General features: G+C 45.9%; 3 long non-coding RNA genes across 3 annotated transcripts in view; all 3 read left to right on the plus strand.

The window, feature by feature from the left end:
- The window catches only part of LOC310833508, a 121,790-nt gene extending 104,821 nt beyond the window's left edge, over positions 1-16,969 (plus strand). The window contains exon 3 of the long non-coding RNA XR_014558726.1: positions 16,951-16,969. This is a non-coding gene — a long non-coding RNA (uncharacterized lncRNA). The remainder of the gene's footprint in view (positions 1-16,950) is intronic.
- Positions 5,953-7,195, plus strand: LOC310833049. Its single transcript, XR_014558534.1, has 2 exons — positions 5,953-6,008; positions 6,664-7,195. It is a non-coding gene; the product is annotated as an uncharacterized lncRNA (long non-coding RNA).
- Positions 16,970-25,311: 8,342 nt separating the features above from the next.
- On the plus strand, positions 25,312-26,076 carry LOC310833596. Its single transcript, XR_014558830.1, has 2 exons — positions 25,312-25,539; positions 25,582-26,076. It is a non-coding gene; the product is annotated as an uncharacterized lncRNA (long non-coding RNA).
- Positions 26,077-26,676: the final 600 nt, after the last annotated feature.

Consider the following 26,676-nt stretch of genomic DNA (forward strand, 5'->3'; position numbering starts at 1 on the left):
GAGATGGGGTGGTCGAAACAGTTGCTTTCATCAACATTATCAAAATATATTAGGCTGGATCCACAAGTAGCACTCAATATGATGCAGTTTAAATTATCACCTCTTCCCTTTCATAGTCATCCAATCAATGTGGTTTGCAGGAGGAAGATCAGGGATGCCAACTTGAATAAAATATTGTGGAGGCCTAGATATGCCCCACCCAACATGAATGCACACACACCATTTGAATGGCAATGCCCCTCAACTTGGGGGAGCCCAGCCCCCTAAAATATTTTCTTGTGGGGGCTTCATAGGAGTTGGTTCCTATGAGACAGTGCCTCCTGCAGATAGCACCTATCAGGAAATCCCTACCACACACTGATTTAATCAGGTTTTCTGTGTGGCAGCACCTATTTTTAGAATTATCTGGTGTTACATACCAGACAGGTGCCTTTGATGGGCATCTGTCCCAGAACTCAGACAAAGGACCTTGCTCTTCCTTGTGTTCACTACACCCATTAATTCAAGGAGAGATAATAGCTAGTGAACCTGGGATGTTATGTGTGTCATGCATGTGCCCTTCCAGTGAGATATGGCCCCCTATCCAATATTGCATGTGAGATGGAGATGTGCTGCCCAAGAACTCAGCTTCTGATCCTTTCTAGGCGAACAGCCCTTCAGCTGGAGATGCTTGCCAAGCAGATGACTTACGCAGGATCTATGACACATTCCCCATCTCAAGGCAAAGGAACACAAGAACACTCTACTGAGCTTTAGAATCTTTATTAAATGCTGTATGAACATATTTCTCCCCCATAGAGGAGTTATTCAAAGAGATGAAAAGAGAATGACCCCCAGGACCACCATGATGATAAAGAGAAGACAACTGGCATGCCTCCTTGAAGGAAAACAAAGAAAAGTAAGAAGGAGATGAGAAGAATCCAGGGTTGTAGAAGGAGGCAGGAATAAACTTAAGGCACAGGAAGAGATGAATCCAAGGAGTCCGCCAGCACGGAGGAGGCAGCAGCTCTCAACCCTTCACTGAACTTCTTCAGCAGCAGCCTTGCTTAGGATAGCAGCAACAGGAACCACAGCCGCAAGATCCACAGCCACAGGAACCACAGCCGCAAGAGTTGCAGCAGCAGGGGGAAGAGCAGCAGCAGCAAGGAACGCAGCAACAGGAAGGACAGCAGCAGCAGCAGGGGCAGCAGCAGCACTTGCAGCAGGAGGGAGAGCAGCAACAATTGGAGCAGCAGGACATCTTAGCGGTGGAGAGGGAAGGCGGAGCTGAAAGGATTCAAGGGATTTCCCATTAAGCAAACACAACACAATATTAAGAACACCTTTGATAGCCATACATTACAGCTTAAGACCAACATGAAACGTATGTTTAAAGTTTGCTACATGTTGCATCAAGGAAAGGAATGCATAAACTGGCCTCTTCTGAGTCTCCCTTGGGAAGTCACCGGAAGTCAGGCTAACATATTTGAGAGGATTCTCTCTGAGCCCCCAACATCCTATTAGGAAACAGATGACATGCTTGGCAGAAAAAAGACTATTTTAGATACTGTGCAACACAATACTAGTCAAACGTTTTAGTCCTACAATGCTGAAAGAATTCAGGCCTAAAGGCAAGATCCCAACTTCTCTTTGAATGAATAAAGACATGTGTTGTAAAAAAATGGCATTTGCAAGAGACCTGGGTGAGATCTTCAATCCCTTGCACTCAAGAGAAAAGTATGCTTTGAGTTAGAATTAGCATCTAAGAAATTACGCTTTTCTCCATGCACAACTCCCATGAGGCAGGAGAACAAGATTGGTCACCAAGAATAAGAAATATAGTGAGGCAGTTTCATTGCAAAACCGGAGCTGTTAGACAACATCCTCAAGACCTGAAGCTCTCCTGAAATCTAAGGAACCAAAAGAATGAAGACAGCACATACCTTTTTCAGTGATAAAATTTGGTGTAGATGTTCGATCCAGTGAGTGAGTGAAGAACTCTTGAATGGTGGGTCTTTATATACACCTCTGTGAATCCTTCCACAAGCAATTATGCACCACCCAATTATGACGAGGTCTTCATTAAAAGTCCTCTACCACACAATCATCTGGTGCGTGATTCTTGACTCAAATAACGTCCCATGGATCCAAACGTCAGATCCTTTGAGCTTGGGGCGGGAGGTAGAGTCAGAAGATCCAATGGTATTTCCTGGTAAAAGAAGGTGCTGGATCACAATGAGAAACTCCCACGGCACCCATTCATCTCAGCATAATTGTTTTTAAAAACAGTCCCATAACTGCCCCTTTAATCAGGGCTGAGAATTACAGTGTTTCCAGAATGCAGTTTTAATCATATTCTTTAAAAGGTGTGTGTGTGTGCGAATACAGTCAGATGTCATGCCCCAGATGACAGTGTGGGGCAGCATCAAGGCTTAATGCAGACCATGATCCACGGGACTTGTTATTTGATGATCATAACACATATTTATCAGCAATGAGCAAACATGAATAGCATTTGCCACCATATTGTGGATGTTTGGCTAGCTGACCAGGAGGGTGAACAATTGCAGTCCCATATTGTCAGGGAACTGCCATCAGAGAGTCAGGTGGTGGAAGGGCTCAAGGAGGTTAGGAGACCCTCGGATGCTGAGGAAGGAACCAGCAGGGGGAGAGAGAGAGTTCCTGCAGAAACTCAGTCGGAGGGATGGCTCCAAGATACTTCCAGTGAGAACAGTGGAGAGGTTTCTGGACCTCCGCTGGGGACGCCCACTCCGCGCAGGAAACTGTCATGCAGAGATTCCAAAAGGAGGGTTTCCGTTAAGGAACTCCTATGTTGGCGTAAATTCCGGAAGCGCCCATTGACGGATTCTGCCAGCGATTGAGGCAGCCATGCACCCATGGCTCCGCGGACAAGGAGAGTTTAGAAACTGATTGCAGGAGTTAAGAACTCAGCCATTTACGCACAAGCAGCCCCCTAACCCATCACAGCAATCCGTCAGTCTTCGACGCTGCGTGTGCGAAAGAGAGGCATCATGAGCAACCCAACTGGAGACGGAGCAGCGGGAGGAGCTGGGGCGGGACCAACTCTGGAGGAGAGAAACAGAGCGTTGGAACACCAGCTGGCACTGCTAACGGTGCGTCTCAAGGAGAGGAGAGCCCAGGATGCACAAGGGAAGCCCACCCCCATCGCAAGGAAGGTACCGGGGTTGGTACAGAAATTCAGGGGTGACCCAAGAAACTACCAAGCCTTTAAGACAGAAATGCAGTACGCACTCAACCTGCAGTTTGATGACTTTGCCGATGAGGAATCAAGAGTGGCTTTTGTGATTGGGCACCTCGAGGGGGGAGCTAGAGAATGGGTGAGGCCCCTTATGGCATCGAATAATGATGCCCTAAAGGACTTGAGGAAATTCTTTATCGCGATGGATTTGATGTTTTCCAGCCAGATTGAACAGGGCGTGGTACGCAGACAGTTAATGGCATGCAAACAGGGGAATCAGTCCATCCGAGAGTATTGGACGCAGTTTACCATGCTCATACATAAATTGGGGTGGGACCTGTGTTCGGACCCCATTCAAATGCTGTTTGAAGAAGGGCTATCCCCGGCGGTGAAAGATGAACTTTCCCGCGCGCCCCGGCCGGAGTCTATGGATCAGCTGACTAAATCGGCTCTTGCGATTGGATCACGCCAAGAGGCAAGGGCTCTGGAGAAGCGGGAAGGGACAGGAGAGCGTTGGAGTGATTTCTGCATTCCTGAGATGCCAGGGCAACCTTCCCCGCCAGCAGAACCAGTGGAGATTGGTACTGCGCGCGCGCACGGCATTTCAAACGTCCACGAAGGGCGGAAGAAGGAGGGGAAGAGCGCCAAAAAATGCTACCTCTGTCAACAGCCGGGACATTTTGCCAGAGTGTGCCCACAAAGGAAGGGATGGCAAGGAATGCTGGGAGCTGTTGGGAGTGAGGAGGAGGGGGTTAAGGAGCAGGTAAAAGCCAACGCCTGGCTGCCAGCGACAGGGCACAGCAGCCAGGCCAAGGATCAGTGAACGTGCCCAAGCCTGAACCCCCCCCCCCCCGAGCATCCCTTGCCATAGAGGTGCTGCTAGAGCTGCCCAACGGACATCCACTCATGATAAAAGCCCTGCTAGACTCAGGCAGCTCCTGCAATTCCATGAGTAAGGAGTTTGCATCAGAGCACCAGATACAGACGCTGCCCTTAGGTAATTCCTTGCAGGTGACCACGATTGATGGGAGGGAACTTCTGGGAGGGGAAGTGAGCCAACAGACGGTCCCCATGACAATGAGGGTGGCAAGGCACACGGAAGTCATTGCCTTTCACGTAGCCACTCTGGCGGGGCCGCCCATCATATTAGGGATGAGCTGGCTGGCGTTACATGACCCGCTAGTGGGATGGCACCAGCGGACAGTCTCTTTTGGGTCAGCTCATTGCCTAGAACACTGCAAGGGAAGAGAAACTCAGGGGTTGGCTAGAGCAAGTCTGGCAGGGATGGTGGTGGGAGAAAAGGGTGAAATACCACCACAATACGCAGACCTGAGTGATGTTTTCAGCGAGAAGGAAGCAGATAGACTGCCCCCGCATAGACCCTTTGACTGTCAAATTAATCTACTCCCGGGAGCCCAGTTACCAGTGGGCAAACTGTACGCTATGTCGGACAGGGAGATGCAGGAGTTAAGGGAGTTTATAGACAAGAACCTGAAACGAGGGTTCATCAGGGAGTCAAGAGCGGTGGGGGGCAGCCCAGTGTTTTTTGTGGACAAAAAGGACTCGAAAAAGCCCAGGTTGGTCGTGGACTTCCGGGCTGTCAATTCGGTGTCAGAACCAGTGGCCTTTCCCATGCCCAGGATTGACGACAGGATTGTCTCAGTAGTAAGAAGAAATTCGTCTGGACGGAAGAGGCGCAGCGAGCGTTTGAACAGCTAAAGAAAGTGTTTGCGTCGGAGGAGCAGCTCTTGCACGTAGATCTACAGAAGCCGATGAGGGTAGAGACGGATGCATCTGATCGTGCGGTAGGGGCGGTGCTTCTCCAGCCGGGAAAAGACGAGTCGGACTGGAGACCGTGTGCCTTTTTCTCGCGGAAGTTGAATAAATCCAAAAGGAACTACACAGTGTACGACCGGGAACTGCTCGCCATTCATGAAGCTATTTGACGGTGGCGACACCTGCTGATTGGAGCGCAGCACAAGGTGCAGGTGTGCACGGACCACAAAAATCTGGAATATTGGAGAACGGCCCGAGTACTGAACCAGAGACAAGTGAGGTGGGCACAGGAGTTCTCCAAATTCCATTTTGAGATTCGCTATGTACCGGGACCAGAGAACGTCAGGGCGGACGCTCTCTCTCGAAAGCCCGAGTATATGGAGGGGGAGGGAGTGCCCGAAGAAAGACATATCATCCCAGAGGACCACTGGGTTTGTGGAGCAGCATTGGTGGGGCAAAGGGAACTGGTAGAAGGGACAGAGAATGATGAATACGCCCAAGATAAGCTCTGAGCCGTGCAAAAATAATTGGCTTGTATCCAGAAATTCTGCTTAGAGTAGAAGCATTGAACAAACCTTAGTTAGCCATGTCTATGAACTTTAATGGGCCTGCCTTGAGTACATGTTGCATGCTGTACTCAGAAAGAATGTCCACGGGTCAACAATCTAAAAGCTAATACCCTTAGGCACCAGATCTCAGAGAGAATCACATATGGTTCCTGTTCATCTCAACATAATTGATTTAAAGCAATTCCATAAGTGCCTCCTTTGGACAGAACTGGGAATTACAGTGTTGGAACTGCCAAATAGCTTTAATAGCCTGCCTTTAAAAATGAAGGATGTGGACAGAGTCAAGAATCACGCACCAGATGATTGTGTGGTAGAGGACTTTTAATGAAGACCTCGTCATAATTGGGTGGTGCATAATTGCTTGTGGAAGGATTCACAGAGGTGTATATAAAGACCCACCATTCAAGAGTTCTTCACTCACTCACTGGATCGAACATCTACACCAAATTTTATCACTGAAAAAGGTATGTGCTGTCTTCATTCTTTTGGTTCCTTAGATTTCAGGAGAGCTTCACGTCTTGAGGATGTTGTCTAACAGCTCCGGTTTTGCAATGAAACTGCCTCACTATATTTCTTATTCTTGGTGACCAATCTTGTTCTCCTGCCTCATGGGAGTTGTGCATGGAGAAAAGCGTAATTTTTTAGATGCTAATTCTAACTCAAAGCATACTTTTCTCTTGAGTGCAAGGGATTGAAGATCTCACCCAGGTCTCTTGCAAATGCCATTTCTTACAGCACATGTCTTTATTCATTCAAAGAGAAGTTGGGATCTTGCCTTTAGGCCTGAATTCTTTCAGCATTGTAGGACTAAAACGTTTGACTAGTATTGTGTTGCACAGTATCTAAAATAGTCTTTTTTCTGCCAAGCATGTCATCTGTTTCCTAATAGGATGTTGGGGGCTCAGAGAGAATCCTCTCAAATATGTTAGCCTGACTTCCGGTGACTTCCCAAGGGAGACTCAAAGGAGGCCAGTTTATGCATTCCTTTCCTTGATGCAACATGTAGCAAACTTTAAACATACATTTCATATTGGTCTTAAGCTGTAATGTTTGTATATCTATGGCGTTCTTAATATTGTGTTGTGTTTGCTTAATGGGAAATCCCTTGAATCCTTTCAGCTCCGCCTTCCCTCTCCACCGCTAAGATGTCCTGCTGCTCCAATTGTTGCTGCTCTCCCTCCTGCTGCAAGTGCTGCTGCTGCCCCTGCTGCTGCTGCTGCAGTCCTAGCTGTTGCTGCACTCCTACCTGCTGCTGCTCTTCCCCCTGCTGCTGCAACTCTTGCGGCTGTGGTTCCTGTGGCTGTGGCTGTGGATCTTGCGGCTGTGGTTCCTGTTGCTGCTATCCTAAGCAAGGCTGCTGCTGCTGAAGTTCAGTGAAGGGTTGAGAGCTGCTGCCTCCTCCATGCTGGTGGACTCCTTGGATTCATCTGTTTCTTTGTCTTAAGTTTATTCCTGCCTCCTTCTACAACCCTGGATTCTTCTCATCTCCTTCTTACTTTGCTTTGTTTTCCTTCAAGGAGGCATGCCAGTTGTCTTATCTTTATCATCATGGTGGTGCAGGGAGTCACTCTCCTTTCATCTCCTTGAATAACTCCTCTGTGAAAAGAAAACCTTTCCCTGTGGCAATTAATAAAAATTCTAAAGCATGGTACAGAGCCTTGTTGTGTTCCTTTGCCTTGAGATGCAGAATGCGGAATAGATCCCTGCAGAGAATACCAAAAATTAAGAAAAGTTGGAGGCATCTAAAGAAACCAGTATGGATGTCTAAGTGTAAACAGAGGAGCTGAGATTCCAGAAGGGCATGCATGCTAAATGGAAGAAAATGGAAGGAATCATAATGGAAGGGTATACACAAGTAGTGAACAGTTGCAAGATAAAGGTCAGGCAGGCTGAAGCTCAGAATGTGCACAGTCTTATTAGAGAGGTTAAGAATTATAAAAAGAGGCTTCTTTGGCTGTGTTTGAAGAAGAGGAAGGACGAGCAAGTAGTAGTTCCTGTGCATGGATAAGATGAAGAAAAGCTATTGGGTGGCAGAGGCAAAGCAGGACTGCTCAACACCTATGTTGCTCTCCTCCCCACCTAAAATTAAAGCTGTTCGCAACCTGAAAACACGATAAATGGAGCAAAGAGGGAGCTGCAGCCTCAGGTAGCAAAAGGGGTGGCAAGGGAACACTACTTGAAATGGATTAAAAATGGCAAGGCCTGATGAGCTGTGCCCAAGGTACTGAAGGAGCCTGCAGATATAACCGCAAAGCCTTTGTCCATAATTTTTGAGAATTCTTGGAGAAAACATGAGGTCCCTGCAGCCTGGAGAAGGGCAGATGCTGTCCCCATCTTCAAAAGGGGGGTGGGAGAGGCGGGAAGAAGACCCAGAAAACTACTGACTGGTCAGCTTGAGAGCAATACCAGGAAAAGTCCTAGAAAAGTCCTATTTGGACTGTGAACACTTAGGAAAGCATTCTATGATTAATTGAGTCCTCTTCACAGAGGGCACATGTTGTGGTGAGGTCATCAGGACTGACCTCACTGTTTGTGTGGTGGGAGTGATTGGATAGCCACAACAACCCAATTGGTGGTCCCTCAGTTGCTGGGCAGATCTGGCCAATGGGGAATTTTGTGTATTAACCGAGGGACTTTTTTTATATACCGCTGCACGTTGCATAGAGCTTTCTCTTTCACTTTGTGCACCGGATAACCCGCCCACCCTCCCTATATTTATGGTCTTGCCATGACTTTGCTATGCCATCGGGGGTCTTCTGCTGTTGGGGCAGGGGCCCAGTAGGAATTTGCCCATTTGGCTGATTGGCCGGTGCCACTTGGGTTTCGCCTGCCACGTAGCCAATCATCACAACTTTGTAAGGTTTGGCATTTAGGCATTGGTTCAAGGTGGTCTGGAGGGGGGATTGTAGCACCTGTCCCCTCCAATGCACAAAGGTATTCTGTTAGAGGAATCCAGGAATTCGCCATGCTTTTGTCGACCCTTTTTTGGGGGTAGGGCCACACAAGAGTCCCTGGGAGCATTTGGGGTAAGCTTGAGTCTGATCCTGGACCATTGCTCCCCCACGATGTTTACCTGGTGGGGCCCAGTCGTCAGTGCTGCCCTGCTGAGGTCAGGTGCAGCTAGTCGGGAACCAATGCCTAAACAAACCACTCACTATCTGTAATCAATAAAGTTGTGGCCAAAATTATGCCAATAACCTAAAACTAAAATCCGTGTCAATTGTGTCTTTATTTATTGGTAAGCTCCTGGGGATCTTAACACGCAACTAAGATATCTCAAAAACAATTCATGCCAGATGAATCTCATTTCATTTTTTATTAGATTTACAGTGGTACCTCAGGTTAAGAACTTAATTCGTTTTGGAGGTCTGTTCTTAACCTGAAACTGTTCTTAACCTGAAGCACCACTTTAACTAATGGGGCCTCCCGCTGCTGCCGCGTCACTGCTGCCCAATTTCTGTTCTCATCCTGAAGCGAAGTTCTTAACCTGAAGCACTATTTCTGTGTTAGCGGAGTCTGCAACCTGAAGCGTATGTAACCTGAAGCGTATGTAACCTGAAGTGTATGTAACACAAGGTACCACTGTAGCTGGAAGTAGCAGGAGGGGAGAGTGCTCTTGAGCATAATTCCTGCTTGCATATACCCCCTAGCTGGTCACTGTGAGAACAGGATGCTGGACTGGGTAGACTATTGACCTAATCCATCAAAGTATTTCTTATGTTCCTATGCAGCTCAAGACCAGGTAACTTGAGGGACAGCCTTTCCCATTATACACCCAGTAGATTGCTGTGATATGTGGGAGAATCTTTCCTGCAAATTGCAAACACCTCAAATGCCCTCTCAGCAGTAACCTGGAGCAGGGCTTTGAGAGTGGCTGCTGTAGAACATCATTCCTGGCAAGACACAACAGGCACCCCTTTCCTGTACTTCCTGGAAACGGTTAAAGATGCTTTTGTTCCAACAGGTTTTCCCAGCTGGATAAATGGGTCTCCACCATGACTTTGTAAGGTCTTCTTTTTAAATACACTTGTTTTGCATTTCTAAGTGAAGCGAAGTTCTTAACCCGAGGAACTATTTCTGGGTTAACGGAGTCTGTAACCTGAAGCGTATGTAACCCGAGGTACCACTGCATAAGCTTGATGGATCAGGGGAATGCTGTGGTCATAGTGTGTCTTGAGTTCAGTTAGGCTTTTGACAAAGTCCCTCATGGCAATTATAGTGCTTTGAGGATGGGCTGGAGAACCTGTGGCCAGCTATTCATAGAATTTAGTGCTGTAAAGGACTCCAGGGGAAGGCATGTAGCTTAGTGGTAGGAAAGCTCTTTTGCAAACAGAAGTTCTCAGGTGACAAAGCCCCCCATTATATTTCCATGGAAAAGCTGGTAAACTGCGGGCTGGACCAAGTTACTTTATAATGGATTTGTAGCTAAAAAATTAAAAATAAAATAAATAATAATGGATTTGTAGCTAGTTGACTGATTATATTTAAAGAGTCTCGCTAATGTTTCCAGAACATCCTGCAGGTAAAAAATGCAAGTGGAGTTCCGCAGAGTTCTGTCCTGGGCCTGTTGTTGTTCAACATCTTTACAAATGCCTTGGATGTAGATAGTGAGGGGATGCTCATTTAAACTGGGAGGGGTAGATAATGCCACAGAAGTCAGAATCAGGACTCAAAATGCCCCTAACACATTGGAGAACTGGGCCCAAACTAACACAATTAATTTCCTGAAGCCAAACTTCGTTGATTTCTCTAACAACGTCAAAACTTGGGATGAGCATGAATTGTCCTTGAAAGTAACCACATGGTCAACACTGCCAGATCAAAAGATGTGTCTCCATTGCAACCCCATGGCTGTGTCACATTTATCACCCCTTCAATTCGTCCTTAGAACCAGCTTTCCCTTGGCATGTCATTGTCACATCCTTCCTTCGTGCTGGGACCCATAGATTGCAGCAAAATATAGGGCAAGATTTTGTCCAGGATCTCGCCCATGTGATGAGCTCATGGGAAAAAGCTGTCCTGTGATCTCTTACAATGGGGAGTGTAAAGCCTATGTGAGGCTGCTTCCGATGGAGCTCAGGTCCATTTTGCCTCAAGAGCTTCCTGCCTGCCCACCCTCAGATTAGAGCTTTCACTGAGCAATTTTGGGTCACTGGTTGACAGGGGCAGAAAAGATTCCCCACCCCCTCTCAACTAGATTGGCACTTGGTTGATGTCCCCCCACCCCCGCCTTTCTCTCAGTGAAACTATGGCCTGCCTTTGTTAGGTGGGAAAACGTTGTTTGCCTGGTTGGAATCTGCACCCTGGTTGAAATCAGTGATACCTCACTTGCTTGACTTGCACCACAGCAAGGTTCAACACTGGCTGACTCCCATGGAATGGGTTTGGGGTGGTCCGAACCTGGTGGGCCCATTTCATCAACATGGGGTTTTGTGGAATGATGAACAGATCCTGGCCCAAATGACATTCCAACCCTTGCCCTGCCTGTGTCACAATCTGGTCTATGGGTGATTGAAGTCCTGGATGAGGACATTTGGACTGGGGGAGAGATGGTGGGGTGGGAGCAGGAACGAGAGTCCAGAAGCCAGGAGTCTGAGGGTCAGAAAGCAAGGAGTCACAAAGTCAAGGTCCTAGGGTCAAGAAGCAAGGAGTCACAAAGTCAAGGGTCTGAGGGTCAAGAAGTAAGGAGTCACAAAGTCAAGGGTCCGAGGGTCAAGAATCAAGGAGTCACAAAGTCAAGGGTCCGAGGGTCGAGAAGCAAGGATTCACAAAGTCAAGGGTCTGAGGGTCAATAAGCAAGGAGTCACAAAGTCAAGGGTCCAAGGGTCAAGAATCAAGGAGTCACAAAGTCAAGGGTCTGAGGGTCAAGAAGTAAGGAGCCAAACACAGCAAGGCAGGAAATGTGTTGCTGTGGCAAAGAGCCAAAGGGAAATGCTGACTTTATATCCCTTCCCGTCTCTTGCCACCAGGTGCAGTGAGTTACTAAGTGGCCTCACCTGTGCAGCTGTGCCTTGCCTCTTCAGAACAAACTTAGGAAGGCCCCAGTCCCGCGAAGCCCTACTGGTCACAGGGCCTGGCTCCTACACACACTCCTGACAGCCTGCTGCTGTCAATAAAGATCTGGCCTGATTTTATTCCATCACTGTTGCACAAGTCTGGCTATTTGCTACTCTCATGAGTGATATAATGCACCTGCCCACGTCACGATTCAAAACCAGAATTGAATTGATCTTGGAGACCAAAGGAAGCCAACCTAGGAATGTGAACATGGACAGAAGTCAGTCTCTTGGTTGCACCTCAGCAAAGAAACAGTTGGAGACTTTCTGAGTCAAACAAAGCAGTAGATGGTCATAATGAAAAGTTAAAACCAGAGCATTGAACTGTGCCCAGGGAAAAAGCAGCAATCGGGAGTACAGAAGCAATGCTGGAGTGAGCGTTTTTTTAATCCACTTGAGCCTATGGATTTGTCTTCCACCAAATCGAACTCCCAAATATTCATGAAGGGAAGCCCAGTATAGAACATGTTAAAGTTGTCCAAATTTGAGTCCCTCTAATCATGTGCTTTCTTAAAACTTTTTTATTTTATTTTGATGAAGTAATAATCATAAATAAATAAGAATAAAAATATGTACCCCATCACTGAGACCATTCCATTGTCACTATCAAACATCTCAAATTTCAATACCACTTGCGATGGTTTGACCCCTTTCCATTTGAACAATACAAATTCAACAAACACCCTCCATATCAAGTTAATTTATCATTAATAGCTATATCCCAGACATCTTTATACCATTCTTCCATTTTATATTCTGCTTGCCCCTTCCACTTCCTAGCCATAATAATTCGTGCAGCTGTCAGTAAATTTGTGAGCAAGTCCTTCATAGCCTACGTATCTTCCACCCCATTGTAAATTGTTAATAATGCTACCTCTGGATTTTTGGTCAGCTTTAACCAGTGATTTCTGTTATCTCCTTAAACACCCTTTGCCAAAACAATTGTACATATTTACACCCCCACCACATGTGAACATAATTCCCTGTTTCCTGGCATCCCCTCCAACATAACACTGAATATTACTTGTTTATTTGATTTAATCATGTGCTTTTAAAAGCCATGCGCTGGATCATAAAACCCCTTCCTAATTGCTCAACCCATGTCCAGTCTTACAATGGTTACATTCTCTCTCTCTTATTTGTTTTAAGTGAGACATGCCATTCCCGTGTATTCAGCCGTTCATTAAATTTATTACTGTAAAACAGATGACCCCTGGAGACAACTGGTGAGAAGTCAGGAGGTTTTTCATTAATAAAACCCTTAGGCTCTTGACCATTGTGAGGAACACGTGTGATGTTCCTACGTTAATCCATCTCATCGCAAATATTTGCAAAGCTATTAAATACATGTTACAACTGCAAAGTAGAAGAATAGTGATCTGGGTCCACCATACTTTTTGACATATGAAAAACACTTTTCTGTTTGTTGCATGTATGCTGTTGTTGTTGCTTAGTCGTTTAGTTGTGTCTGACTCTTCATGACCCCATGGACCAGAGCACGCCAGGCACTCCTGTCTTCCACTGCCTCCCGCAGTTTGGTCAGACTCATGCTGGTAGCTTCAAGAACACTGCCCCACCATCTCGTCCTCTGTCGTCCCCTTCTCCTTGGGCCCTCCATCTTTCCCAACATCAGGGTCTTTTCCAGGGAGTCTTCTCTTCTCATGAGGTGGCCAAAGTCTTGGAGCCTCAGCTTCAGGATCTGTCCTTCCAGTGAGCACTCATGGCTGATTTCCTTCAGAATGGATAGCTTTGATCTTCTTGCAGTCCATGGGACTCTCAAGAGTCTCCTCCAGCACCATAATTCAAAAGCATCCACTCTTTGGTGATCAGCCTTCTTTATGGTCCAGCTCTCACTTCCATACATCACTACTGGGAAAACCATAGCTTTAACTATATGGACCTTTGTTGGCAAGGTGATGTCTCTGCTTTTTAAGATGCTGTCTAGAATGCATGTATATCCCACCCTTTTCTTCAAGGAGCTCAAGGTGTCCTGCATGGTTCTCTCGTTCCTCAGTTAGTTCAGGCTGAGAGGCAGTGATTGGCCCAAGGTCAAGCCAGCAAGTTTCATAACCAAATGGGGAACTAAACCCTGGTTTATCAGATCGTGGTCTGATATTCAATATCCACAGGTGCCTTATATGTGCCATGTGTAATACAAGGAAAGAAAAATATAGATAACTAGCTTGATAAAAAGATTTCCGTGCTCCCCAGCAGCAAGTCTGAAATCCTTAGGCACTATATCTCGGGAGGAAATTCACATGATCTCCATTCATCTCAATGTAATTCATTTTGAAGCACTGCTGTGAGAACTGAAGGGTAGGAATTAAAGATTTGCTACTGGGAAATAGCTTTAATTACATACAGTTTAAAATGAAGGATGTGAACACAGTCAAAGATGACACACTGGATGTCGGTGTGACAGAGGCCAACTGCTGAACTTTAATGAAAGCCTAGTCATTCTTAAGTAGAGCCTCACTCATTGAGGAAGGATGCACCGAGATGCATAAAAAGTCCCACCATACAGGTGAGATTCATTCACTCACTGGATTCAACATCCGTACCAACACCTGCTGAAGAAGGTGAGTCTCATAGCAAGGTTTGTTTAGTACTGAGGTTTCCTTGATTGCAGGGGAACTAAGATCTTGAGCAGCACTCCAATAATCCTGGTTGCTCAAAGGCTTACACTATTGGTTTTACGACTGTTATTGACCCTGGTTCTCTTCCCACATAATGTGGGAAATAGCCCAGGGTATAACCAGGCAAAAATCCAGATTCTGTGCTTCCACATTGGTTCTCAAGAAGAAGGCTTTACCTCAGTGTTTCCTGGCCTTGGGTCTCCAACTGCTTTTGGACTACAAATCCCAACACCCCTAGCTAGCAAGCCCAGTGATCAGGGATGATGGGAATTGTTGACCAAAAACAACTGGGGACCCAAGGCTGGGAAACACTGCTCTAGATGGATAGCCATGGAGACATGAGATCAAAACCTTGGACAATGGCAGCCAACAATATCCAATCCCTTAACCAACATAGACAGGGCGCTTCATAATATAGTCTCAAATCTGGCAGAGAGAAACCACCTCTTTCTTTCAGCATATGAGGGATTTGATGTGTCTGACTAGTTCATTTCTTTCAGTTGCACCTCCCTTCCCCATTGCAAAGATGTCGTGCTGCTGCCCCTGCTGTTGCCACCAGTGCTGCTGCTCCCCCTGCTGCTGCCACCACTGCTGCTGCTCCCCTTGCTGTTGCCACCAGTGCTGCTGCTCCCCCTGCTGCTGCCAGCATTGCTGCTGCCAGCAGTGCTGCTGTCCCCATTGCGGCTCCCCCTCCTGCTGCCACCAGTGCTGCTGCTCCCCTTGCTGTTGCCAGCAGCACTGCTGCTGCCCCTGCTGCTGCCAGCATTGCTGCTGCCACCAGTGCTGCTGCCCCTGCTGTGGCTGCCCTTGCTGCTGCTGCTGTCCTTGCTGCTGCCACCAGTGCTGCTGCCACCCTTGCTGTTGTGGGCACTGTTGCTTCTACACCTGCTACCCCTCCCCTGCTGCTGTGGACACTGATGCTGCCCCTGATGCTGATGCAGGGAGAGCTGCCGCCCCTCCTGCTGAAGCTGCTGCCGATACCCAAGATGCTGAGACCAGTACGCCTGGTGCCACTGCTCTTGCAGTCAGTGCCGCTGCTCCCCCTGCCCCCCCTGCCCGTCCTGCTGAGATTCCACGTGCTCCTCTGGATTCCTTCCGTGACAACCCAAGTCGCTCCCCGATGGAATGCAAGTGCTGAAGAAACCCAGTGCAAGGCATCGCCGCCACCACTACCACAAGCAATGGATTCTCGGACCACTCCCTGTGCTCACCTTGCTGAGCTCAGTGCTGCAACCTATGTACCTTCCTCCTTTATTGTTGTTTACCTCTCTTGTTGTCTCTTTGACTATCAGGCATTTCCAGTGGTTTCACTGGGGGTCATCTCATTTCCCCCTCTTCTATTCTTTTCCTAACTCCCTCTATTGCTGTAGAATGTCCTTGCCTGCATGGCAAATAATAAAGCAACAAATCACTAACACAGGATCTTCACTTACTACTTTTTACTTAAAGAGAGTGAGAACGAGAGAGTGTGCAAATGTGTGTGTTCATGTGCATGCAGGAGAGAAAGAGAAAGAGAGAGAGAGAGAGAGAGAGAGAGAACGAGCCAAGCTCCATAATCAGGTTGGAGTGACTCCATCTAGCAAGGTCACTATTCATTATATACTGCTCAAACACAATAGGCAGCTTAACAAAAATGCAACGCAAAAAAATTATCAATTTTTAAAATATCCTTTATTTAATTTTAAAAATACATACAGCTGATTTGTTGTTTTTAAGAAATCACAGTACTTTACAATGACAGTACTTAAAAAAGTATACAGTAAAAACCATACAAAAAAGTTAAAATCGGAAATGAGGTAACTATTGTGGTAAGATGTACAGTGGTACCTTGGGTTACAGATGCTTTAGGTTACAGACATTTCAGGTTACAGACTCCGCTAACCCAGAAATAGTACCTCAGGTTAAGAACTTTGCTTCAGGATGAAAACAGAAATTGTGTGGCAGCAGCAGGAGGCCCCATTAGCTAAAGTGGTACCTCAGGTTAAGAACAATTTCAGGTTAAGAATGGACCTGCAGAATGAATTAAGTTCTTAACCCGAGGTACCACTGTATTCTTAACTGTCTGCATAGAATAGAAAAGATTTTCAGGAAGCATTTAAAAGTTGACACAGAAAGCACCTGCTGAATGTTCCACAGACCTGGGGCAATGACAATGAAAGAGCAGTTTCTTACTGTTGTCAAATGAGCGTCACCAACTCAGGTGAAATCAAACTTAGGTGAAAATATCTGCTAGGGGCATGTGTGCACTGAGCAGCTCAAAGGAACAGCTCTGACTCCACCAATTCTTTGCAACCGATGTCAACAGATTAACCTGAACTTTAAATTTTTCTAAATATATATTTGATTTTGCAAATGAAAGCAGAAAACAACGCTCTCCAGAAGTGTGAGTCCTCTCTTTTGGGCTTGCTATAATTATATATATATATATATATATATATATATATACACACATACACACACACACACACACACAAAGAACAGAATCGGGACAAAATGGCCAACCAGAGAGGAAAATCTGGACTAGGAAATATAGCTCCTGAAACAGTGAAGATGCAAGCAGTTAATGTCAAAGTACAAAATCTTCTTGCCTGCTTACTTCCAGAATGGCAAAAAGGCTTTGACACTATTAAAGATCATTTTTTTAAAAAAATAACCCAGAAGACACAAGCAATAGAAATAACTGCAAATGAAGCTATGGAACTGAGTGTGAAAAGCTAATTAAAAAAAAAAAAATCCAAACCCTTCTGTGATATTATAAAAAGCTACCTGGCCATGTGGTTGATCAGGAGAATTGGGAATTTAAAATTTAGATCAATTCCAGAGGATGCAGAACAAGGAGATATTAAAATATTCGTAATAAGATGGTGGCATACCCTCCAACGTTCATCAGATGAAAATGGTATCATTTTTCACTCCCCCTCCCAATTGACCCTACTCACCCCCCACTTTTGTATCCCACCCTCCGCGGAGTATTTCCTATCAGAAGAAGCATGAGATCACCCACATGCGCTGCACCATCCAGAGAAAACTCCATGGGATTGGAAGTCAGTTCCTTCCAATAAAAGTAGGCTTCACTTTGGAAAAACTGGAGAAGAGCCCAGAGACATCAGACCCCACTACGGTGAAACTCGTTCTCCACAAGCAAGAAATTATACATTTCATTAGCCATGCCTGTTTTCCTGCATCTCACTGTTAAGGAAATGAATGACATGCCATTTTAATGATCGCTTCCCATATAAAATGGTGGTGGTTGTGCGCAGCCCCCCCGGATCCCAGTGAGGCTCCTGGTAGTTCAGGCTGGCTTCACCCTCCTCAGGCTGGATACCTGGAGGTCTCCGCCTACCTCAGCCAATTGCCCAATCCCGCCTGGGGAGGCGTTGCTAGGGAAGCGGCCAGGTAAGGGGAGGGACCACCCTGCCCACACAACAGAAGGTGAATCTTACCTGCGAAGGGTCACTTGGCTCCAGAGCTTTCCCCACCCTGCCCTCCCTCAGCAAACCTTCTTTTGCAGGTTAACCTCTTCTCCACAGGTACGTGGGCGCTGCTACGTCAGGGTCGCTGTTGAAGGGCTGGAAAGGAATTTCCCTGCATTGGCAGGTTTTGCCTTTCCCGTAGCAAAAGTCACAACTCTGGAGGTTTTCAGGCCATGGGCAGAATCCTTTAGTCTATCTTCCTAAATAGGTGTGTGTGTGTGTGTGTGTGTGTGTGTGTGTGAAGCACACCCCCTTTCAGCGGTGATCCCAGGGTTCCCCATTAAAGGGATTTTGAGGGGAGGCATTGGCCAGGAATAGATAGGAGGTCGGGTCTATAGTGTTAAGACCAACTTATGTTTTATTGTTTGCTATGAAAAATTTGTGTTTATTGTTATTCCTGTGTATAATTCTGTATCTGTGTTTTCTCTCTCTCTTTTTCTTTTCTTGCTGTATCAATAATAAAAAAGATGTTCAAAAAAACAAAACAAAACAATGACTACACACGTTGTTCTGGGTCCTCACCTCCTTGCAAGTGGGAGGAGAGCTCTGTTGAACCAAAAAATGAAGATATTCCTTGCTTTCAATTGGTTCCTGCCTCCACTCTATCTTCTCTTATTGACAGTGAATCTAGAGAGAGTTGGGCTGTAAAAGCCAAACCCCATTTTGTCCTTAGCATCATTAATCTTCAAAAAGCCTGTTTTAGCAGGGAAGAAGTCCCTCCTTCTGTTTATGACCCTTTAACTCAGGAGTGGCTAGCCTGTGTTCCTCCAGGTGTTGTTAGACTACAGCTCCCATCTTCCCTGACCACAGGCCATTCTAGTTGCTAGGACTGATGGGAGTTGTAGTCCAACAACAGGCTAGCCAACCTGGCTTTAACTGGAGACACCAAGGATTGAAGGTTGGACTGTGTGCACCCAGGGCATAAGAACATTCACTGCCCTAGCAGAAAAGACTGTGGGTGATTTTCTATCATCAGTGGCCAAGTAGATGCCTTTGAGAAATACCTTGCCCACCTGTGATTCCCAACAACTTAACTTCAGAGGTTTAATAGCTCTGACAGTCAAGGTAGAATGTAAGCAGGATGGTTTCAAACTATGGGTCCATTAAGACCAGAATGGTCAACTTTGAATAAAAGCCATTCTCCCAGATCAAAAACAGAGGCAGGAACTTACTCCCTGTCTAAACAAGCTTCTTGAAGTCATTCATTTAGAGATTATTACTGAGTGAACCAGTGTTTGAAACTACAAAAGAAATGCTATACTCATTTAACTTAAGCATTTCACACCCAACCCAACTTTAAACCCAAGAAATGCAACAAAAAGAACACCCTGGGGTGGGTTTTTTTTTTATTTGCCATGGTTACAGTGAGATTCTGTGTCCACAGAGGTGGTATTCAAAGTACTGGCCGGGAAAATAAATTGTATCATTCACCAAGATGATAATGAGAACGACGTTTCAGGTTGATGGCAGTCATACATCCTTCAAGTACATCAAAGAGGAGCAAAAGGAGGTGGATGTAGCGATGAACAAAGGAGGCAGGTGCCATGCCAAAGGCATTTGGCAAACTGATAGGTGTGAGGAGCCAGCCAACATCAATGGTGATGTGGTGTGGTGTTTCTTGCCTCTGAAGACAGCTTGAGGTATTGAGGTCAGCGTTGTGAGTGCAAGGAATCAAGCAGCATCCCAGTGCCGACAGTGGTGGGATTATTCCTTGAACCCTGTAGACCCCCTGTTTGCCTTCAAAGCTTCCCTTAGGGTTCTTTAGCACTTGCATTGCTTAGGATAGCATTTGGAACCACAGCAGGAAAACCCACAGCAGTGGCGGAGGAAGAGGAGTGTGTGGGTAGTGCACCACCTCCGGCAGCGCGATCCTGGTGAGGTGCCATTGGAGCTGCCCCCTGCCTGTGCTGAGTGCCATGCCCCCACAGGCGGCGTGTCCCACCCCCAGGCAGTGTGCCACAACCCAAGGACACCCACCATGCCCCTGTGGGTGGCGCACCATGCCACTGGGATGTGCGCCAGCCCTGCCCCCGCCTGCTCTCCGCCCCCCGGGAGCACCAGCAGCAAGGGTGCTATAAATCAGTTTCTGCATTTTAGAGGAAAGGAATACAAGAAGACCATGCATGATATTTTGGGAGGTTTTATTAACTGCTATACATGCAGTTGGATTTCGTGACTACAGAGGAGGTATTTCAACAGATGAAAGGAAAGAGAGAGACCTAATCCACCAAGATGAGAAAGACCATGCAACAGATACGAGATATCTCATTTCTTGCCATATGGGTAGATTTGACAGGTCAACGTTCATGCCCGTCTTATTGGGGAGCCTTGTATGATTGCTAAGAAAGCAAACAGATGAGGAAAATGCAGGGGTGAACAAGGAGGCAGGTGCAAATTTAAGAGACAGGCACTGATGAATCTCAGGAGTCAGCCAGCATTGATGGAGTAGCAGCTCTCAACACTTCACTGAACATCTTCAGCAGCAGCCTTGCTTAGGATAGCAGCAACTGGAACCACAGCCGCAGGAGCCACAGCAACCGGAACCACAGCCACAACAAGGACCACAGCATCCGGAACCGCAGCTGCAAGAGCCACAGCCACCACAACCACAGCCGCAGGAGCCACAGCCACCACAACCACAGCTGCAAGAGCCACAGCCACCGCAGCCACAGCCGCAGGAGCCACAGCAACCAGAACCACAACCGCAAGATCTGCAGCAGCAGGGGGAACAGCAACAGCAAGGAGGGCAGCAGGGAGAGCAGCAATTGGAGCAGCACGACATCTTAGCAATGGGGAGGGAAGACGAAGCTGAAAGAAATCAAAGGGACTTCCCATTAACCAACCTTAATGTCCTCAGACACATTAATGACACTTACTAAACGTGCTCTGCAGACCAGACCAGACTTGATTCTGGTCATAATGTTTCTCCACTCGGCTGCTCTGTATGGACATTTTGAGCTGCTCTTGTGCCCAAAGGTTTCTGCATGACATTGCATTGGCTATAAATCTCCATCCTACAATTTGATTCACACCAGGTAATTTAGCATACCGTGGCTTGAATTTGGCTTAGCTTGGATGTCCAGGGACACTGTGCAAATTGGACAACCTCACAGACATGTTTTGTCCCCAATTCCTCAACCAGGAGTCACAGGCAAGGATGTTTCTCTAATGCACCCGCCTATATAAAGGGTGAATTATTATTAAAGTAAGTTGTATGCATCGGTCGTGTTAGATACACAGTCTCTGGGTCTCCTTAGGCAACTCAGTGGCTTTCAAACTAAGAAGATTGCCTGAGGACAGAGTTAAATAATTGCATGTTCCCCTGAGACTATCCCATCCCATTATGCGACCTAAGATAAGATGGGAGATGAGAAGACAGCTCTTGGGATCATCCTGGATGCTCTCATAGTAAAGCAGGGCATGCTATAGTTAACTAGTTAAATAATCTTATATGAACCTCCTTAGGACCATAAAGGCATCAAGGAAGAGAGAAAAGTTTGATCCAGTTCCTACTGCAACTTAAACTGATCCATACTTCTCAAAGCGGTAGGCAAACTGACATGGAGCTGCTGTATGGAATTTGCACTTCTCCAAATTTTACACTATAGTTCTCTAACCAAGTAATGCATATCAAAATCATATATGTTGCCTTAAATTGTACATAAAAATGCACATATTAATGGAAATAATAGGCAAAAAAGAGTAATTAGGCAAAATTGCATGTAAATTAAGAAAAGAATGCTGCAGAAGAATTTTCACAAGCAATTTACAAAGCAAACTGGAAACCTTAAAAACTGAATTTAGGATTATGCTTAGAGCAGACCCATTGAAATCAATGGACCTAAATCATGACCATTAATTGCAACTCGTCTACTCTGAGTAGAATATATTTTGACACTGCCCTCAGATTTGTCAGCAAAAATAAAATCAAAAGTGTGAGCTCTGTTCTCCTGCAATCAAGAAAAAAAGAACAGATACGTAACTGGGACAGAACTTACATGTTCAGAAGTAGGAGTTGGTGTGTGGGTATTGGATCCAATGAGTGAGTAAAGAACTTCTGGATGGTGGGCCTTTTTATACAGCTGGCCACACCCTTCACCCTGCAAAATGAGGCACTACTCAAGAATGATGAGGTCTTCATTAATCCTCAGTGGTTGACTTCTACCACACCATTATCCTGTGCCTAATGCTTGACTGTGTTCAAATCCTTCATTTTAAAATGCATGTGATATATTTTCTAGTAGTAACACTGTAATTCTTACCCTGTCCAAATAGGGCACTTATGCGATTGCTTCCAAATCCAATGATGTTGAGATGAATCATCATATGAATTTATTCCTGTGATATAATGCCTAAGGATTTTAGTTTTCCGACTGTGGACTTGGAAGCATGGAAATCTTCCTTCCTTCCTTCCTTCCTTCCTTCCTTCCTTCCTTCCTTCCTTCCTTCCTTCCTCCCTCCCTCCCTCCCTCCCTCCCTCCCTCCCTCCCATAACACATGTAACAGTATTTTACATGCTGAGACCCTATCTGCCTGTGGACTATCTCACCAAAGTGGTGCAATGTGTTCTACATGGGGCTACATTTGAAGGTGAACTCTAATCCAGAATGTGGCAGCTAGACTGATGGAAGTGGCTGCCAAGACCACATAACACCAGTCCTGAAAGACCAACATTGGCTCCCAGTACGTTTCCAAGCACAATTCAAAGTGTTGCTGCTGACCTTTAAATCCCTAAACAGCCTCGGCCCAGTATACCTGAAGGAGCGTCTCCACCCCCATCATTCTGCCACTGAGGTCCAGCTCCGAGGGCCTTCTGGCGGTTCCCTCCCTGTGAGAAGTGAGGTTACAGGGATCCAGGCAGAGGGCCTTCTCAGTCGTGGCACCCGCCCTGTGGAACGCCCTCCCACCAGATGTCAAAGAGAACAACAACTACCAGACTTTTAGAAGACATCTGAAGGCAGCCCTGTTTAGGGAAGTGTTTAATGTTTGATGTTTTATCGGGTTTTTAATATTCTTTGGGCAGCCGCCCAGAGTGGTTGGGGAAACCCAGCCAGAGGGGCGGCATATAAAAATTATTATTATTATTATTATTATTATTATTATTACATCATAAAGTATGATAGAACTGGAGTATGTGTTCACTTTGTTGAATCTCCATTCTAGGATCTCTGACAGCATCCCCACATGGTAGGACCCCTCTCAAAGCCACTAGGCCAGAATGGCCTTTAAAACACCTACAAAAGAAAGAGGAGGCAGTCTTATACTCTTATAGTATACTCTTATAAAACGGCAGGTTATTACAATAATCCTGCCAATGTTTTTATCTGCTACAATTTGTTTGTCAATATTTAATAAGCCGTTTCCATTCTTGTATAAAAAGTTTGCTATCCTGATTTCTTTTCTTTTTTTCTGGTAAGTTTCACCATTTCCGCCTATTCCATAAGTTTTTTGTATCCATTCTTCTTTCACCAGGATTTCTTCTTTCCATTTTGGGGCAAAACAAAAAACAAAAACAAAAAACATTCTTGCCGCTGTAGTCGAATACACAAATATATTTCTATACGGTTTGGCTTGTTCTGTCCCTAAACAAATGTCAAGTATGTTGAGCCTGGGGAAATGTGAGAAGGCCATAGGATGTCAGGGGCCGTGGCCTCAGGTGCAGATTTTTGAAGAGGGTTTGAAGCACATGGCCCCAGCAAGAACCCCCATTGCTGTGTGGCCCAGCGCTTGTCTCCTGGCATCAGAAGAACCAACACTTGAGGAGAGGAACACGGGGCCATGTCATAATGGGGGCACCAGCGTGGGGTGCCTGGTTCATGTCCGCCAAGTACTATGCTGCCTAGCCGGGCATGTTGGGATATTCCGTTCCACCTTAAGAACAGACGTGTGGATTGTTGCATGTCACATGCCTGTTTACACTCCAGCACAGCTTGCTGGGAACTTCTGTTTTGTGTATAGCTTTTGCTGTCTTGCTTTTGGACACGAAAGGGATCAGACATGTTTTCCTTATGTCCTGATGTATGCTGAATAAACTGCTTGTAAATATGCTCAAGCAGCCTCTCCTGCGACTTCTGTTGCATAGCATTATCTCTGCTGATTAGAGCATGCCCTAGCTTTTGAAGTTCGGGTCGCTGATTCATGCTGCACTAAGGACTGGAGTTCGTCCAGTACACCGGCTGGTGGGATAGAGCCATCTGGGGGCCTGCCAATTGCCCCCACTTCCTTGGTTGTATGCCAACAGGGCTCCCCCCTGTGTGGTACTGCGTGACCCCGCTTGGCTTCGTTGTGGGGCAGGAGCACTACGTGGCTACAGGAGGTCCCTCCCCCCAGTAATAAAAGGCCTGGGATCAAAACAAGATAATCCCATTCAACTCAGCCTAATTGTTTATAAAGCAATCCCATAAGTGCCCCTTTAATAATGGCCGGGAATTACAGTGTTTCCAAAACATAGTTTTAATCATATCCCTTTTCAAAATGAAGGTTACGAAGAAGGTCAGGGATCACATGCAGGATGTTTGGTGCGTGGCAGAGGTCAGCGTCACGGGTTAATGAAAACTTTGCCATTTTTGAGCAGTGCCTCATTGCTTGTGGAATGGCACCCACAGATATATAAAAGGTCCACCACCCTGAAACTCTTCACTCACTCACTGCATCCAATACCACCGAACAAGGTAAGTTCACTTCTAATGTTTGTTTGCACTTACTGTGTTCTCAGTTGCAAAGGAGCTAATGTCTTGAGCAGGTAACTCAGCTAGCAGCACCCCAAATTGGCCTGGATTCTTTCAGAGTTTAAGGTCTGAGCACCTTGCCTGGCATATTCTCGCTCAGAGGAACTGTGATGGTCCAAAGTTAAAGATTTTATGGTGGACTTGTAAAAGGGTAAAAGAGTATTGGGAAATGATCCATAATGAATTGGAAAAAAAAGTTTAAAAGTACTCCCCCCCTCCCCAAACCAGAGTCCTTTCTGTTGGGGATAATTCAGACTGAAATTCCCAGGTGTCAAAAAGGGTTATTTACATATGCTACTACTGTGACTGGTGTTTTGTTAGCCCCAAAATGGAAAGAGTGAGATCCCAAGAAGATAATATGCAGAACTTGCAGACTTAACATATAGAATAAGAGAACAAGAAGAACATACGTTTAAAGAAGGTTGGAAAATGTTTATTGAATATATGGGAAATAATTGCGTACAGCTGAAAATGTTGGCACCATTAAGAGAAATTCAACAGTGTAAATAAGTTATGATGGATGCAATAATGGAATACTGAATGGTACAGTTTTTGTAAAATGTGCAGGGATTTATGATATGCAAAATGAACCATGAAAAGAGAAGAATGGAAGTCATTGATATCTTAAGGATGTAAAATGAGTATTTTAAATTGTAAAGCAGAAAACTTAATGAGAGAGAGAGAGAGAGAAAGTTAAAGGTTTTAAAAAGCTGGGAAGCATTCTCTTCTGTTAGTCAGTAAAACAGATGGCAGGGGAACTCAGGTCTTGGTCAGATAGCCCAGCAAAATGAGAAGTGTTCCAATATTTTATAATGAAACAGGAATCCAGAGTCTAGTCCAGACAGGTCACATGCACGTAATGTAGTGGAAACGCATATGTAGGTTCACCAAATGGAGAAACATTATCTACATGGGTTCCCTTAGTGCAGAACGTAAGGCGTATTTAAGAGGTCTGAATATGCAGTGCTCAGTTAACAGTGAATCCCTTAATTTCCTGAAGCTCCAACACAGCTTTCCACCTCAAAGATGTCGTGCTGTTCCAAGTGTGGCTGCTCCCCCTGTTGTTGCAAGCAGTGTTGCTGTTCCCCCTGCTGCGGTTGTGGCTGCTGCAAGCAGTGTTGCTGTTCCCCCTGCTGTGGTTGAGGCTGTTGCAAGCAGTGTTGCTGCTCCCCCTGCTGTTGCAAGCAGTGCTGCTGTTCCCCCTGTTGCAGTTCCGGTTGTTGCGGCTCTTCCTGCTGTGGTTGCTATCCTAAGCAGTGCAAGTGTTGAATAACCCCAATAGAAGACTTCCATGCAAACAAGAGTCTACAACTGGTGGTCCAAGGAATCATCTTGCCACACATGAGCTCCGGGTTCAAGGGCTACTGGTTGACACCTTGCACTCAATGTGCTGAATTCTTAAATTCTCTTTCTATAACTTCCTTATTGCATCCTAACTTCTGTCTTCCTCTCATCTTCTCTGTTTGATTCACTTGCATGTTCTCTCATGACCCATCTCTAACAAGGCATTTCAAATAATGCCATCTTGACCATCTCAATGTGTGTGACTCTCTATTTACTCTCTCTGCTTCGCTTCTAATTCTTCTGCTGTTGTAGAATGTAACTGCCTGCATGATGACCAATAAAATAGTGACCCATAGACTTGGCTTATTTCTTCCCTTAATGTGGGGCGAATGGAAGGGAGCTGCTATAGCTCAGTGTGTACAGCCAACACATGCTTGCTTTGCATGCAGTCCATACCTACATGCTAGCCTATTGTGTGCCATGGATGTACTCACCCACGGAGCTTTGTCCTTTCCCCAATATGCACAGATGGAGGTAAGTGGTATTTCACAAATGACTCAAGCAGGGTACATGTCCTTCAAGCTGGAGATGTCAGGGCTTGAGATCTGTTAGTACTGGTGAACCTAGCTGGATAATGTCAGACCATCTAGGTCAGCAATTCTCAACCTGTTGGTCCCCAGATGCTGTTGGACTACAACTCCTATCATCCCTGAGCTCTGGCCTTGCTAGCTGGGGTGATGGGAGTTGTAGTTCAACAACATCTGGGGACCCACTGGTTGGGAAAGGCTGATCTAGGACTCTGATTGGGCACCAGGAGTCTCTCCTCACAATTCCTCCACCCAAACAGCCTCTTCCCACAAGAGACACCCCTTTCAACCCACAATTGCTGTTTTTGCATGGGTGGGATGTTTTCTTGAATGCTGATCATACCTCAGTGGAGGATAGAGAAAGGGTG

This window comes from Podarcis gaigeae (genome assembly GCF_964106915.1).
Source record: "Podarcis gaigeae genome assembly, chromosome: 16".
Lineage (NCBI taxonomy): Eukaryota > Metazoa > Chordata > Lepidosauria > Squamata > Lacertidae > Podarcis > Podarcis gaigeae.